A 17,478-nucleotide genomic window follows, 5' to 3' on the forward strand; every position below is an offset into this window, starting at 1 on the left:
CCTTTCCCCTCCCTCTCCTTAGTTTCTGTTTAGCTGCAGCAAGCTCGGCTTTGAAACTCAAAACTTTTGAAACGCTTTGAGTGCCCTCATTTCGTTTCGGAGATGTTTCAAAGCCTTTTGTTTCATTTTGGTTTTGCTGTTTTGAGCTTGAAACACACTGAAACAGCTTTAAATGAAACACCCATCAAAATTTTGGACAGCTGTAATAGACTGCTTTCTGTGGCCAGATTGGGTGAAAATTGTCACTTCTGTCTGCACCCTAAGTGTAAGATCCATACATGGGTGAACTAAGTTAGACTGGGTGGTTATTTGTAATGCAGTCTAACCTCCCCTAACCTCCCCAAATGTCTATGTGTACCCAGAGGATGGCATAGTAGCCTAACTTTCATTTTTGACATACCTACAACACGTTATGTAAATCTCAGGAGCACTGACTCAACTCTTCATCCTCCTAAGCAAGATCATTTCAATTCAATTCAGTTACTGTATAGAGTGGATCATGTGCCCCCACCCTCACCCCCCACTTAAGAAGTAACTGTATTTTATTTTTATGATATGCTCATGTATAGAAACTATGATAACAATGTTTTTAATACTCTTATCTTAGTTTCTAGGCACAAATATACAAAACTTTATAAAGGATGCAGTACACAAGCAACATTTTGTTACTACTGTTTTTTGTAATAGTACCATACCCTGGTTCCTGTAAGTAGAAACTGAAGCCAGGAAAAAGATCCTTCAGTTCCTTGCTGAGTTAAGACACAGTCCACATCAGCTAATCATATTACAGAAATGTACAGAAGAAACATCAATATATGGCTACCTGATGGATGATTCATATAGTGACTGTAAAGGGGTGAGGAAAACATCTGTCTCACGTTCTTCACTGCTCTACCTAAAACACAGTTGCTCATCAGGTTCCTTGTGCCAGAGGCCTTTCAAGGAGACCACTGTGGTTACTTCTCAAGTTTTCTAGCTCCAACACATCTGCTTCAGGAGTGAAAAATTAAAATGTGAATTAAGCAGAGACTGCTGCTGCCTGTGCACATGGCCAGCATGTGAAGCTGTGGTGTTTTCAGGGTTTCATCGCATTCCTCATAGGGCCCAGGGATGGGACAGCACTTTTAGAACTGACAAGGCAGAGTTTGAAAAGCTTGCCAGGCAGCTGAAAGGCTGCAGAAAAATAAAAACTTCTGTGGGTTCCTGGAAAGTTTTGAATTGCCCCTAGTTGGCCTGACAGGCCTCCAGTCACACTCTGGGAAGAATAGCAATGTTCTATTAGCCTCTAATCTGCTTCTGCAATGGAAGGTTGTGCAACTATTTGACGAGTGAAGGGCCCTTAGAAAATGCCAACAGAACTTAAAAGGGATGTCTTTTCTTGCAGATAATGCAGCCTTCTCTGCAAAAGGCAGCACATGGGATGAAACCAGTTCAATTATATGAAAAGCACTGCAACACCTAGAAAACATTTCTTTTTCTTTTTTTTAGTTTGCAGGAAACATGTTTAGCATCAAATTGAATGTTCATGACAGCTCACCACAAGTTGTTATAAGCAATTCACTGCCACACTGCAAAACCCTGACTGGTGGCAGAGAATAGCTGCTTAGACAAACTGTTGGATTCATAGCATTTGATACAAAGGGTCTTTCAGAAGAAAGGTGTGCAAAGGCATTCAGCTTAAGATGGTTTTATTCCCATTATTCTCTTAAACAGATATGTGACCTGAATTAATCCCTGCCTTTTCCTCCATCAAATCCTTTCTAACTGCTCCTCTGTGATTTTTTAAGTTGTTAAGAAGCTTGTGAAAAATGTTGTAGATTGCCAAGTCAGCAGAAACTTAAGAAGTCTGTGTCAAAACTAAACTTGTTTGACAAGTTAGACCAAAATATTTGCAGCTTGTATGATGAAGAGAGCTTGTATGATTATCATTAGTACCAGGGCAACAAATAATTAGATTTCCTATCATGAAAGAGCTCTATTATTATAGTGTTCCCTGATGTGTACAGGAAACTATTCAGTTTCCTTCAAGGTTGGAAAGCTAGGAATTGTAGACTCTTGATATTGGACAAACACTAAAGAGTGGTCTAGTGAGCAGCTTACTAGGCTATAGGGCTGCATATATTGTGCATGCAAATAAGCATATAACTTTAAATTGTTTTCACTGCATTATTTTATGTGATAGAATAGTTTTGGTTGGGGCTTGAGCTGATCTGCTGATGGCACAGTAAGCTCCAGTCCACCTGGGAATTTTAGGAAGAAACTTCTCTTTAATTGACTGATTACCCCAGTGCTTGCATGGGGGCTGTTGCAGGAATCAGACAAAGCTCTCCACCCTTGAAGAACGAGTGCCCTTTTAAAGGGAAGGGAGGAAGGGGTGGGAACAGCTGGGTGACTTGGGTTAACTCCACCTGAGTTGTGATCTTGTATGGCTGTTTATTTAAATCAGCAGGCCTGAAGTGCCCAAAAGAGCTAAAACTTAACAGTGCTATCTCCTATATGGCCAATGTGGTTATAAGACAAGTTAGTTGAGAGACTTAGAGCAAACTTGGTCCATTTCCTCAGATTAAAAAATCCACATGCTGGAACTGTGGACTGGATGGGAAAGGAGAAAATTACCTACATTCACTTCAGTCCAAATTTTGTTCAGTAGCTATTTTTACTGATATTGGACATATTCCGGTCATTAGCTTCCATGGGCTCGTAACAACACAATATATAGGGCAGAAGGCAGTATTCTCCTTGAAGAAGTCTTGTATTTTATTTTAGAATCATGAATAGAAGAATCAGAATACAACTATGGATATAGACTCTCTAATCTCTCAAAGCACTTAAGTAGGTGCTTAAATTTTAAGCATATGATTCAACACCATTGAAGGCCAGCACTATACAGTAAAGCATTTAAGCATACCTATATAGTTATGCATGTTCTTAAGTGCTTTGTAAAATATTAACAAACTATTTCTTGCAGTTTCTGAAATAGAACAAATTAGGAAAGGGGTGTCACTGTCAGGCAAAATCCTGCATCCAGTCCAAATGGTAGTAAGTTTGGCTATCTAAATAGATAAGTCACAAAATATTGTTCATTCTTTCCAACTTTCATTACATAATTTTCCATATATTTCACATATGTTTGTCAGGGCCAGTTACATGAGTGGGAACAGGGGTCTCTAATAAATTTTCTGCCTGTCTGCCCTCATGTAAAGTAGCTGGCAGGTATTTCTAGGCCAGGAAGACTTGCAGTCATACTCTTACCACTTTCAGGGCAGTTTTATTCTTTAACATAAAAAAAAAAAAAAAAAATCAAACAAAATCATTCCAGTGCTCCCAAAGCCTCCTTCCCTTCAGTTCTTCTGCTTCAGAGTCTACTGCAGGAACCCATCTTGCTCTGGGAGCCTATTTTTATAGGGAACAGCTAATCACGTCTCAGCTGGACTTGATAATGGTATAGGGCTGGCTGGGCCCAGGCCCCCTGGCCCTTACAGGAGCAGGCTGTCCTGCTTTAGAGTCTGTTGAATGTCAGTGAGAAGAAATAGCAAAAGGGGACACACTTTTCTTTGTGAACAGGTGTTCTCCAGATCAAGCAAGCTGGGAAAAATTATAAAGTGGTTCTGGTATGATATTTGGGTATACTGAAAAGTAATAAGAAATGGTCGGTTGTAACTGTTACTTCATCCCTACTTCTGGCACTACCCATTCATGGCATATGCAGAACTGATAATAATTTCAGTTGACTTGCAAAATTCCTGGGGAAGAATGTTTTGGGAGAAGGAAACTACTAGTGATTGTTCTTGCTGTCTGTTTAAATTGCCACAGATGAAGCTGGGTTTAGATACTTGTGCTGTGTTTTATGCTCTGTAGAGCTCTCTCCATCCCTCCAAACATATGGGGAGCTTATCTGGGTGAAGGACTTACATGAGAAAAAGCAGGGTATCTTCTTAACCCTCCCTTTCCTAGCAATAACAAGGATTCTGCTGCAAAGCTGGCTAGAGTTTTTTGACAAGGATGGGAACAGACCCATGTAAGCCCTGAGACAGGAGGACTCTGTTCAGTTAAACTCTAATGCTTCACCCTATATCCATGGGCTCTAAGGCCCATTCTACCCCATTCCAGAGAGAGGCAAACCCTCTCATATTTGGGAAGCTATCTGATGGAAGCTTTATTGGAGGATGTTGTAGCCTGACCCGTCCTCTGCTCTGGCTTTCAGCAAAGAGGTATAGTCTGTCCCTACAGGCATAAAGGCATACAGGTTTCCCATGATTTATGCAGTATATGTGTTCCCAGAGAACAGTGCATAAATCGAATTTGCACAAAGCGAACCAGCTTTACAATGTAACAAATAGGGATAGGTTCCCATGGTGGGGAGGGAGGGAGGCTGGGACTAGGGAAGAGGTGGCGGGGAGGGGCGCAACGGTGCCGTTCCTGGAGCTACACAAGGCAGCAAAGCAGAGGGAACAGAGCGGCACTCAGCCCAGCCCCAGCTGCAGTGGCTCTGGGAGCGGCTGGCACCAGCCGCCTGTAGCTGCTGGGCTACATCGTGCTCAACCTGTCCCCGCTCACCTGTGCTCCTGGGCTGCACCATGCCCTGGTGCAGGCAGCTGGTGTCGGCTGCTCCCGGGGCTGCTCCAGCACAGGCTGGGGTGAATGCGGGCAAATGCAGCCCCAGGTGACACAGGGCAGGCACTCAGCCCAGTCCCTGCTCCAACAACCCAGGGAGCAGCCAACACCAGCTGCCTGCACCAGGGCACAGTGCAGCCCAGGAGCAGAGGTGAGTGGGGGCAGGTGGAGCATGGGGGCAGCTGGCACTGGCTGCTCCTGGGGCTGCTGCAGCCCGGGGTGGGGTCAGTGGGACCACATGGGCCTTCCCCCCATGGACTTACTTGTTTGGGGGGATGTCTATGCTGATTGCATAAGAGCAAATTTACCTCAACTATAACAAATTATGGGTCTAAATATGCTCATCACATAAGAGCAAATTCGCATATAAAGAACCTGTATAAATCGTGGGAAATCTGTACATTAAAAAAAATAATCAGTCACAGTCAAGCCAGCATCCAGTATTTATATTAGCATCCTAACTACATTTGAGTTAGGATTAAATGAAATAAATACATGGAATAAAACTTAACTTCTAGATTAATTATTAGATAAATCATAAGAGACGAAGGGCAGTCTTATGGTTATGGCTCTGAACTTGGGACTGAGGAGACCTGTGTTTGGTGCCTAGCTTTGCTGCAGAATTTCTTAGTGACCTTGTAAAAATCACTTAACCTCTTTGTAATAACTTAACTTCCCTTTGTCTTACTTCTTTAGTATGCTACACTTCAAGGTAAGGACTGTGTTCTCCTATGTATAAGCAGAGTGTCCAGGAGGGAAAGATTCTGACTTCATCTGGACACTCGAGGCATAGACAGAACACAAGTATTAAATAATAGGGCAGTTATATTCACAGGATCCTCTAAGTTACAAAAGAAAAAAGTTAGAAGCTTTAAGGTTTCCAAGTTGACTTACGATTGCTAACACCTTCTAGAAGACTGTATTGTATCAACCTAGTAGGAGGCAGAGAGAATGGGAATCCAGAAATTCTCAGCAGGAACTAAAGAAAGAAAAGCTACATGTATTAAAACAAAAAGCCCAATGCTCATTTTATCTATACGAGAAGATAGGGGCTGCTATTCTCACCAGAGCAGGTGTGCTACTAAATCTGGGGGCACAAAAAAGAAAGTTACTGCTGAGATGCAGACTGAAGGCTTCCTTTCATGTTTTAGGTGGCAAAGGCAGCAGTCATTTGAGTGCCACTGAATGGCTTTTGAATGAATACAAAAGAGCAGACGGTTCCACTTATTTCTGAAAGTAGATGCAATCATATCTGTGAATCACGCAGCAGCAAATAACAGTAATCTGCATTACAATACATTATGCTGCTGCACTACCTAACTGCAGTATACCACAGCAGCAGAAACACTCCTCAGTGACCTGTACTGTATTTGCCTAAGGCTTAGAAATGTACTGAAGCAATAAGCAACAAAAATGAAATGCTTTCTCCTTAAAAAAAGGAGAGCAAATTATAACAGAGTCAAGTCTCAGCTAATGCAAGACTAGCATCTTCTTGTTCATAGTTTGCACAATTAGATATCATGAATATTTTTATTGTTCTAAAAATACTTTGGCTTTCTTTAAACCAGCTATCTCATTAACTTCATGATATTTGTACAGGCATTAGTGAGGCAGATAGGGCAATAAGGGGAGATAAGGTATCTTATTTAACACAAAAATAAATTTAATTTCCCTCAGCCCCATCACGACTGCCACTCCTATTTCCCCTCTTTCGCTATGGAGATAATAGCTGCCAGCTTGGATGCTCTCATGACTGCTGCCTAATGAGAGATAATTGTGTATATGAGGTCAGTGGTGCCAGAAAATACCCAAACCTGCTCTTCTTCTATCCTCATCCCATTTTCTGGGGCATTTTACTTTTATTAAAAATAGTAAGACAAAAAAAAATCCACCTTTTGGGACCATCCTAGTAAGTGCTAGGACTGGTAGCATGAAAAGCAGGGACTTGGGTTGTAAGCTCTTCAAGGCCAGGAGCTACCTCTTTGTGATACATTTGCAGTAGGGGAATGAAGCCTCTCTGAGTTACCACAGTATCAAGAATACTAACACAGCCATGAAAGCAATCATCACATAACCATGAAACTAACACTGGACAACATATTGATTTGTTTTTCTGTGGTATCGAGATTGATTTTCTTTTTCTGTGGAAATTCCATAGATTATCCTAGAGCTTTCTCTTCTCCACCGTCAAAGATAATCTTTAGAAAAAGAAAAACCCTGCCATAAAATCAGCCTGAGAGTATGTATACTACCTATCATCATCAGGCAGGAAGCAGAGGTCTACAGTAAGGGAAAATATATTGGCTGCGATAGGATTTCAGTTAAATTTTTATTTCAAGGGGTTGTGTACACAAATTTGCACTGGTTTCGTTAAGCCCCTGTATAGACACTCTAATTTTTTGGTCTTACATGTGGCTTTCTTTCATTTAGTTTTAACCTATTCTTAATCAGCTTAAACTAAACTGAAATAAACCTGGTTTCATACTGAAGTAACCAAAAACAACTCTGTCTGTAGACAAGCCCCAAATCAGAAGAAAAAGTATAGGTTTTTCTGCAGCAGATCAGATCACATTTCAGTCCAAGCTATTATATCATGACTACATATAATAACAGTTACCATGTAGAGCATGGTAGTACCCCAGAGCCTCAAATGGGCTGAAGTTGTATTGTGCTAGCCACTGCAGAGCAAATCACAGCATCTGTCCCAAATAGCTTACAAGGTATAAGAGAGCTTACAAAGTCAAATAGGTATAACATGAGACCAGATTTGTAAAGATATTTATTTAGACATTAGTCACATATTTGGGGTTATTTTAAACAAGTTAATGCAAAGGACCACATGACAAACTAATGGCCCAGAAAACAGTTTTGTGATGATAAAGTGCAAACAATTCTTTCTGGAAAAAACTGTTTGTGTTTAGTCTCTGTACAACCCGATTATGCAAATCTGGATAAAATGAGGCTGTACTTCTACTCCACTGCTGCTACTAATTGCAGGACTAATTACAAAGTATTGATCCCCTTTACACAGTTGCAGGTAAAAAAAGAAAAATGGAATGAGGTATGGGTGGGTAGGCCATACACTCGAATGTGATCAAGGAGGTGAAACAAGGAGCTTTTACAGATGTGGTACATAGTAGAAACAGACTTCTAGACGGGATTTTGAGGGCATTGCCAGCTCATGCAGTGCTCCTCAGCCTGAATGTGAGAGAAGACTTGGCAATAGGACACTCGCTGAGGATCAGACAACCACAGTGTAATTCTCCAGTAAAGTGTTTTCTGAGTGTTTTTAAATTACTGCCTAGGATGACTAACAGGCTACAATCTCACTACAGCAACATTTCTTTTTTTAATTTTTGACAAGCAGTCTTGGTCTTTGTTGGCACGGGGATGCAGAATCAAACATACTTCCAAAGCCTCATCCATTAAGATTCAAAATGAACTCCAAAATGAAAAGCAGGATGGTAACCCTTAAAGTATCAGGATAAGAAGGGTTCTAGCACACACCTTACATGCAGGTCAATAGTAGTTATGTGGGAAAATTCCATTTAGTTTTATGAAGATCTGACTATTAATGTCCATGGTAAAGCTGCTGGGAAGACAGTAAGTTTCCCCCTAACCAACTCCTCATTTTATGTTGCTTTGTCCTGTGGTCTGTGCCTGGAATTCTGTATAGGTGTGGCTGCGGAAGTGCACACTTCTGATACAGTCATGTACTTTTGGCACTAGTGCAGTCTATTTCCAGTAGCCATTTGATTTGGTTCAGTACCAAGTATGCTACATCAGTGTCTAAAACTCCAGTGCAGAACAACCCTTAGATGGGAAGAACCATATGAGCCATCTTCCCAGCTCTCTAAGTATTTTTGTGGAATTGAAGAGAGGCTATTTTTTCTGTTTAACTACACAGTGCAAATGCCTGCTGCCAAGAGCTGTTTTTGTCTCCTCAGTTAAAGGATGTGTTAATTGAGTAATAGATGAAGTCTGTCATGAGGGAGCTATCTGTCTCAGGGATGTCTGCCATCTAATCATGGCAAGCTCTGCAACTCAATAACTTTTAAAAAGCAAAGCTCAAATGCAAGTCACTATGTGGGTTCCACTGTGGCTGTCATTCCAGACAGGACTGGCCATAACCCTTGGAAGAGATCAGGACTGGGAGCTTCATTCCATTATTGAGGTCAGTATGTAACCTGAGAAGTCAATAGTTGGCTTTTTTGGTTTAAGCAACTAACTTAAAATACAAAACTGGTACGATGTTTCTGGTAAGACACTACATTTTATTTATTTTTCCAGTCAGGAAAGAAAACATTATGTTTGTGTCCAGAGATTACTACTTCAAGTATCTTGAGACTATATCCTATGCCACAGAAAGCCAGTAGTAATTTTCTAAAACTCAGGTTCCCAAAGGGACTAGCAATCCCCAAATCAGTGTGTGTTATATTTCTTAGTGTGTGTCTCCATTTAGGATCCCAGAATCACTGGTCCCTTTAGAAAATTTAAGGTTAGGAAATGACCTTTTCAGGCCCTAAAAGAGACCTGATTTTCAAATGACAGGTGCTGAGGACTTTTTAATAACCAGACCTCTTTAAGAGGGCCCAAATTGAGCACCCAAAATCATTACTCAGTTTTGAAAATGTTTATCCACCGATTTGAAAAATATAATTAAGGTTCTTTTGGTTTCAGAAACTCGTAATAGGTTAGGACAGCTATTATTTGGCCCAGTCTGCTTTATTTTCAAGCACTAACTAGTCCAGTTGTAGGATGCAGTTAGAATTAGTTGTATAATAGTAAAAGAAGAAGCAAAAAAAAAAAAAAAAAAAAAAAATGCAGATTAGGCCTGTTGTGAGGCCAGTGCTGATTTCAACCATGTTGAAACCTACAGTAGAACATGCGTCTGCTCTTTCCCCTTTCCCTGTCATAAAAAGGCCAGTTGAAAATTGCAGTCAAGCTTCTAATATTTCTGGTGCATATTTTAAACCTAATTTGGGCAAACTAATTGTTGCTGTCAAGCTTCTAATATTTCTGATACACACTTTAAACCTAATTTGGGCAAACTAATTGTTGATCCAACTTGGATGACAAGCGTTAAAGCACTGTATGTTCTCTGAAGAGAAATGTGAGGACACTGTTCTCATCATGCTACAGGACCTGGAGATTGTCTCTATTCAGTCCACAGCTGGAAATCCATTGTCGTTTATCTATCAGAAGAAAAAAAAATGGAGAGAGAGAAAGATTTTGCAAGGGTGATTCAATGTTTGCACCCAACAGGAAAAGCAAGTCAAACTCTAGTTAATCTGGGAAGCCCTGAAGACCCCCAAATAATGTGAGAACTTTGCCAAACCTCAAACTCCAAAAGTTTCACCTATCTCTAAGACTAATGTATGGTCTTTCCAAAATCTGTTTCTTTGGGCTGATTGCTGAGCTTGGGTGAGATCAGTGATGGAGCAGTTTTGTCCTAGTTAACAGGTTGCTGGGGGCTTCAGAGTGAAACAGTGTTTTTGTATGACAGTATGTGGGCAGCTTCCCCTGGGTTTGGCCACCTGGTATTCATGTTTTCCGCCCTTTATTTTTGAATCGGAACAAAATGTTCTTAAGCAGGTTGGGAATGTTTAAAGTCACTCAGCTCAGTGAAAATGGATAATCTAAAATATGTCCAGAATGCAATCACACTTGTGCCACACTACCAAGAATATCTGCTAGTGGCATTATGGAGCTACATGGATCGTTAACCTACATCAGACTTGCGCTAAGGAATGTCTACAGGATGTTCTTCCAAGTTAGATGACCAGTCTCAAGGCTCTGTGGAATATTTAGCTCTTTAGCTCTTGGAAGAGAGAAATAGTGTAGAATAAGTTGTATGTTCTGGAGACTTACTGGTTCTTGTTTTCACTTATGTCAGTCCATCATTCAGACTGAAAGTACAGGACAGGTGTCTGTGATGTGGGAATAAAAATCTTTCTCTTTTCTTTTAACTATTGGTTAAAGATCAACCTGTAGAGTATTTTATTTTGAAGACGGATTTCATCATTTTATCATATAAGTGGATCATTTGGGTTGTTTGACGGGTTTGCAAGTCCCACACAGTAAGTGGAAGGGATGGAAACACTAGGATCCTGAGGTGACCAGGTCCCAAGCTAAACAGAGGTAAAGGTTCCTTTAAGATAAGACCATATACTCCATCCTCTTTGGGCTATAAACACTGTTGGTCAGGTACAGAGAGCCAGTTCAGGCTGGAAGGCTAGAGGAGCAGGAACTCCAAGTCATTCATTTTATATTCAGGCAATTCTTAGTGGAGAATTTTGCTGTGAGTGGATAGCTATATGAAAAGACTAGAGATGGCCGATATCTGCTTATGGAGAGGACTGATGAAGAAGGACCTTGTGAGAAGGCTCAATAGCCTCTATAGGAAAAGATAAGAATTGGCCTTGGGACTTTGGCAGTGAGAATGAAGTGAGGTCAATCTTCTTAACTGTACAGGGCCCAAGGCTAGAACTCAATAGGGTGGATCTCACTTTCCTTATCTTGGCTTTAGCGGAAACTGGCTAGTGCAAGAGGTAGTGGTATGATGTAGGTTCCTGGTCATAAATGTCATAAAATAAGCCAGAAGGGGTATTTTTTTTCCAAAGGGACTATTTGTTGGGAGGGCTAGTAGGGTCTGAAAAAGGTGGATTACTGAAACCTCTTACAGGGTACATCCCAGATGTCTCTGTGTCTCCAGATGCCTCAAACTTCAGTAAAAGGGTAGGGCAACTGCAGCTTTGTGCTCGCATTTTTAACCTGTCCTGCTGTTAAATATGAATAATTTCACAGTGGTGTAAATGCTGGGCTACACTCACCAACTTCTAGGGTTTAACAGCTGCAAGTACTTGCACTAACAACATTAATTGAAAATGGTTTTCAAAGGAACTTCAAGACAGGCACTGTTTTCCTTGGCCTCACAGCAGCATACAATATTGTTTGGCACACCCGTCTGCTCATAAAAATAGCAAGAGTCCTACCCGCATGGGTGACCGATGTCGCCAAACTGCTCCTTCGCAATATGGGTGAGAAGACAAGTACTTGGAGAAGACGGACCAACAGACTGCCTCAGGGATCTGTGCTTTGCTCCAACCTTGTACAACATCTAAATCAATGACCTGCCACAAAAACAGTCATGGAAATTAATCTATACTGACAACATCTGCTGTGGATTCCAGGCCCAGACATTTTCTGAGCTAGAACATACTCTGAACAATGATGTCACAAAGCTGGCTGACTACTGCAAGATGTGGTGTCTCCAGCCAAGCGTCATCAAGACAATTTCCAGTGTTTTCCACCTACACGATGCCAATGCTGCCTGGGAGCTAAACATTTATTTGAATAGTCAGAGGCTGTCTACTTGGGGGTGATACTAGACCAGACATTGAGCTACCATGAACACTTCAAAAAGACAGCAATGAAAGTTAAGAACATGAAACAACCTCCTTAACAAGCTGGCTGAGTCATTGTGGGGCATACGAGCCTCCACCCTAAGGATGTCAGTTCTTGCCCTCTCATTCTGTGGCATCAGTCTGGAACCAGTCATCACACACCAAACTCAATGATGTTCACTAGGGGTGTGCAAAACAGGCCCTAGTCGATTTGGATTCAGATTTGTCCTGAATCAGGGACAGTGATTCCATCCGTTGATTTGGATCACTGTCCCTGATTTGATTCAGCTGAATTCAAATCTGACGATTCAATACTGATTTGGTGAATCAGTGATTTGGACACAGGCACAGCTTTAAAAGTTTTCTTCTACATACCTTGAGGCAGCAGTGCGGCTCATGACTGCTGTGGTGCTGGGGCTGATGGACCGTCCCACAGCAGCGTGGGGGCTCTCCAGCATGCTCAGCAGTGAACCCGGAAGTGGACTGGAAGTACTTCTGGTCCATTTCTCGGTCTGCTGCTGAGTGAGCTGAGGGGCCCCTTCGTGCCCCACCGGCCTGGCGACTGGCCACAGGAGGACCCTGGGTGTCCCCCCAGACCCAGGAGGCACCAGTCATTAAGATGGGGAGGTGCAGGAGGCCCCCCCCCAGCATGCTCCTCAGTAGACCCAGAAGTGCCTCTGGTCCACTTCTGGGTCTGCTCCGGAAAGCTCTGGGAAGCCCCCTCGCTTCTGTGGGATGCTGCATCTGCCCCAGCACTGCAGTGTTCAGAGCCCCTGCTACTTAGAGGTATGTAGAAAAAACATTTAAAGTTGTATCTACTTCTGAATCACCAAATTTGTCCAAATTGATTTGGAGGGTTCTGAATAAATTCAGAGAGATTAAAGGGTCCTCTAATTCCATTCGGATTTGGAGATTCGGCAACCGAACTGGGCTGAATCTCTGCCGAATCAAATTAGGGACTGAAGCTTCGCACAGCCTTAATGTTCAGCTACATGGAACAATGCACATCATCCCAGGAACTCTTTGATCAACCCCTCTACCATGGTTCTCAGTCCTGAACGACATTGTTCCCCCTCATATCCAATGGGAAATTGCAACTAGCAAGCTCCTGGAGAAGATGTATGCCAATCCAAGCCTGCCTCTTTATGATGATCTCTTAAATCCACCTGCTGCACATCTACCATCACAATACCCACGGTATTCCAAACTGCCACACCAGGACTGCATGGCAGAGACCCTCTTGTGTGAGGAATGGAGGTCGACATTACCACCAACCAAATTTCTTAGCACAGATCCTACAATCTGCCCACCTGGCTTCAACCTACCACACCGTCAACGGGCCTTGTTGAATAAGTTCAGGACAGGGCAAGATCTGTGTGCAGCCAGCCTCCACTGTTGGGGCCTTTGCAACAATCTAGACTGTAGCTGTGGCAAAACACATACCATGTTGCATATTGTCCATGTTGCATATTGCCCACTAACTGAATTCAGTGGTGGGTTACAGGAACTGCACATGCCACTGTCACATGGCATGGGAATTTCATAGATTTCATAGACATTAGGGTTGGAAGGGACCTTGGAAGATCATTGAGTCCAACCCCCTGACCCAGAGACAGGAAGTCAGCAGGGATCATAGGATCCCAGCAAGAAAAACATCCAGGTTTCTCTTGAAGGTGTTCAAAGTAGGTGCTTGAACCACCTCCAGCAGCAGGCTATTCCAGACCTTGGGGGCTTGAACAGTAAAGAAGTTCTTCCTTATGTCCAGCCTGAAATGGTCATGGAAGAGTTTGTGACCATTGGACCTTGTCATCCCTTGGGGCGCTCTGGTGAACAGACATTCCTCCAGATCCTGGTAAGCACCCCATATAAACTTATAGGTGGCCACCAGATCACCCCTGAGCCTGCATTTTTCCAGGCTGAAGAGTCCCATGGCTCTCAGCTTCTCTTTACAAGGTCTGCTTTCCTGGCCTCTGATCATGCACGTGGCTCTCCTCTGCACCCTCTCAAGCGTTTCTACATCCTTTTTGAATTGTGGAGCCCAAAACTGGATGCAGTACTCCAGCTGCGGCCTCACCAAGGCCAAGGACAACAGGAGAATGACGTCCTGGGATTTGCTCGAGAAGCATCTATGGATGCTAGCAAGCATTTTGTTTGCTTTACTAGCAGCAGTATCACACTGAAGACTCATGTTCATCTTGTGGTCAATCATGACCCCCAAGTCCCTTTCATCCGTAGTGCTAGCCAGCATAGCACTGCCAAGCCTATAAGGATGCTGCAGGTTTTTCTCCCCAAGGTGGAGAAACTTGCATTATTCAATGTTGAACACCATCAGGTTCTTGTCCACCCATTTCCTGAGCCTGTCAAGGTCAGCCTGGATCACCCTCCTGTCCTCAGGTGTGGACACTTTGCCCCAGAGTTTGGTGTCATTGTTGAACTTCGCCAGTCTGCTTCTGATACCAATGTCCACATCATTAATGAAGATGTTAAGTAGTATAGGCCCAAGGACAGAGCCTTGGGGGACCCCACTGGTCACAGGGTACCACATCAATTGACTTCCATCAACCACCACCCTCTGCATCCTGCCGCGGAGCCAATTCCCCAGCCAGTGGATCATGGTGAAGCTGAGGCTGCAGTTAGCCAGTTTTACTAAGCGGTGATCATGGGATACCAGATCAAAGGCTTTTTTAAAGTCAATGCCAGGAGTTCTCGAAGATCTGTGCCAGGGGCTGAGCTATGATGCTTGCCAGCTCCTTGAGCACCCTCAGGTGTAAACTGTCAGAGCCGGCTGACTTGAAGGTATCCAGACTCTCAAGATGTTCCTTCATTAGGTCAGCATTGATGGAGGGCAAGGAATCTTCCTCACCTGGGCTTTTCTGTCCCATAATGGGCAGGGGTGTCCCATGGGACTGGTGAAAGACTGACACAAAGTACTCATTTAGCAAGTTTACTTTTTCCTGGGCGTTGGTTTTCAGTTGTCCCAGTAGCTTTCCTTGACATAGAAAGCTACACCCCCGCCCCCTGTCCACTCAATCTCTCCCATACCAGGTATAGCTGTCTATACCTGTGGTCCAGTCATAGGTGGAGTCCCACCAAGTCTCCGTTATCCCTATGACATTGTAATTATTTGTGTTAAGCAGGAGGACGAGTTTCTCCTGCTTATTCCCCAAGCTCCTGGCATTTGTATACATGCAGGCAGGTGTCCCTTTAGGGGCTCTTGCCTTGCCCACAGCTCATTCCAGGGCTGGGGCATGGGTGGGCTTCTTTAAGTGCCATGAACTGCTGGCTTTGCAAGGGTTGCTCAGCAGGCCAGCAGTGGCGGTAGTTCCCCCATCCCCCAGCAGGCTTAGTTTAAAGCCCGGTGGAGCAGGTCAGCCAGCCTGGCTGAGAAGAGCCTCCTCCCCAGCGGGAGGAACACATGCTGATTGATTGGCAGCTGCCTTTCCTTCAGGGTAAGTGAAAGGCTTCTGTTTTGGTTGTTTTACCTACCCGAGTAGCTGAAACAAGAAGATTCACTACCCAAATCATACTTGAGAATAAGCTAGGCTGTGTAGCTGGAGAAGTTCCCCTGTGCATTGAGACAGAATACAAGGGATAAGGCATGAGTTAGACTAGTACTATGCTTGTCTGAATGTCTATGAGAGAAGCAGCAGACAGCAAAGTGAGAGAGAAGATAACAAGGAAGCACCAGACAGAGAAACAATGGTCCCATAGCCTGAGAATGCTTTTGGGCAAAGTGCTGGCTGAAAGGCTGTGAGATGTGAGCAAGAAAACTCTTTTTTGGTCTGATTCTTTTGTGTTCAGTAAAACAGTCTTTTATAAACAGGGCTTTGTCAATAAATCAGAGAAATATCTGACTCCATCATTAAGTTTTCTTCCTAACACAGACAACCCCTTGACATTTGGCTAACTGGAGTCAAAATGGGAAACTCTGGTGTTAAAATTGGAATCCTTTTTCCAAGAAAAGAAACATTAGAGAAAGCGCTCCCCTTGATCAAAGGAAGAACAAAGAATGGAGGTGCTTGCAGCACTCAGGCAGCCAAAAGGATTTAAAACAAGGCTTAAAACAGGAGCTGGAAACTTTGCAAAAGATCTGAAAATGTGGAGACTTCACAAATGGAAATAAAACAACATCAGGAGTTTTCTTAGAAAGAGGTGAGCTTTGACTTGCAGGCAGAGATGAAATCTTTATTATACCAGAGCTACAAAGGGCTGGGGCAGACTGGAGTCAATATTCTCAGGTTGGAATGGCTAAATAAATGACTGAGGAGATGAACAGACTGACTGGAAATCTGCCAGGCGTTGTAGGGGATAGGAAACTTAGGTCAGCATAGAGCTTGCTGCTAGAGAGAAGCTGCAGCACTGATTTAAGTTGAACAGTCCCAGTGAGAGAGAAGTCAAAGGATTACAGACCAAGGCGGAAGTCAGCTGTGTGGACACAGAATTGAACCACCTAGAGTACATGGGCTATACCATTAGTTTACCAATGTTTCCTACACCTTTTGGAACATCAGCTGTAAGTGAGAGGTCAGACTGTCTCAGCTCAAGTAAAACTAATCCCATTCTTCACAGAAAACTCCCTCAGAGGCTGTTTGCCTCAGTTCAACATCATAACACAAATAAATGTCTGGAAAGGTGAACAAACAAGGAGCCTAACTCTGGTGATGATGCAGAACTTACCCCCAGAAAAGAGACTGAATTAATTGGATCTGATATAGGCTCTTCACATCAGTTTGGAGACAGCCATCAGTTTAGGTTGGCCAGAGGAGGCGATGCCACCTGAATAGGCAGAGGATTTGCAGACAGTTGTGGTCCTGGCATATTCAAATACCAACTTTATAGAAGCTTGGCTGGACTTGAACTTGCAGATAAAGATCAGCAAAAAGAAGCCAAAGACACTATAAGAGCCTGTGGAGTTGGCACAGAACTTAATCTTTCCTTAGAGAAGTGCACCAGCAGAGGCATCGGGTCCTCAAGTGGAAGATGGAAGCAGATCCCCATGATCCCTGTAAGTACACCTCTGTCTGATCTACAGGGTGGCGGGATGAATTCTGAATGGCTTCATAACAATGTTGAATTATTAGACAAGTTAATAAATCAGCAATAATGCAAAGATCAAGAAAAGCAGTTCAATTAAATCCTTGCAGTCTGGAAAAAACAGCCAAAATTATTGTTACAAAGTAGCCCAGGCCAGAGCATCACATATGATTAATGAAAATTAGTTCAGGAAACTGAGGGAGGGAAATGCCATGCTGAAGAAGCAAAGCTTGGAAGTACAGGGGTGGGCAATTATTTTGGACAAAAGGCCACTTACTGAGTTTTGGCAAGCCATCAAGAGCATGACAGGCAGCCAGGGGTAGATATATATTAATTTTCTAAATTTTTTAGGAGACCCATGGGCCAGACAGAATGGCCTGGCAGGCCACGGGCCACATTTTGACCATCTCTGTACTAGAATCAG

Source organism: Crocodylus porosus, unplaced genomic scaffold (assembly GCF_001723895.1).
Source record: "Crocodylus porosus isolate Cpor-Errol unplaced genomic scaffold, CroPor_comp1, whole genome shotgun sequence".
In the NCBI taxonomy this organism is placed as follows: domain Eukaryota; kingdom Metazoa; phylum Chordata; order Crocodylia; family Crocodylidae; genus Crocodylus; species Crocodylus porosus.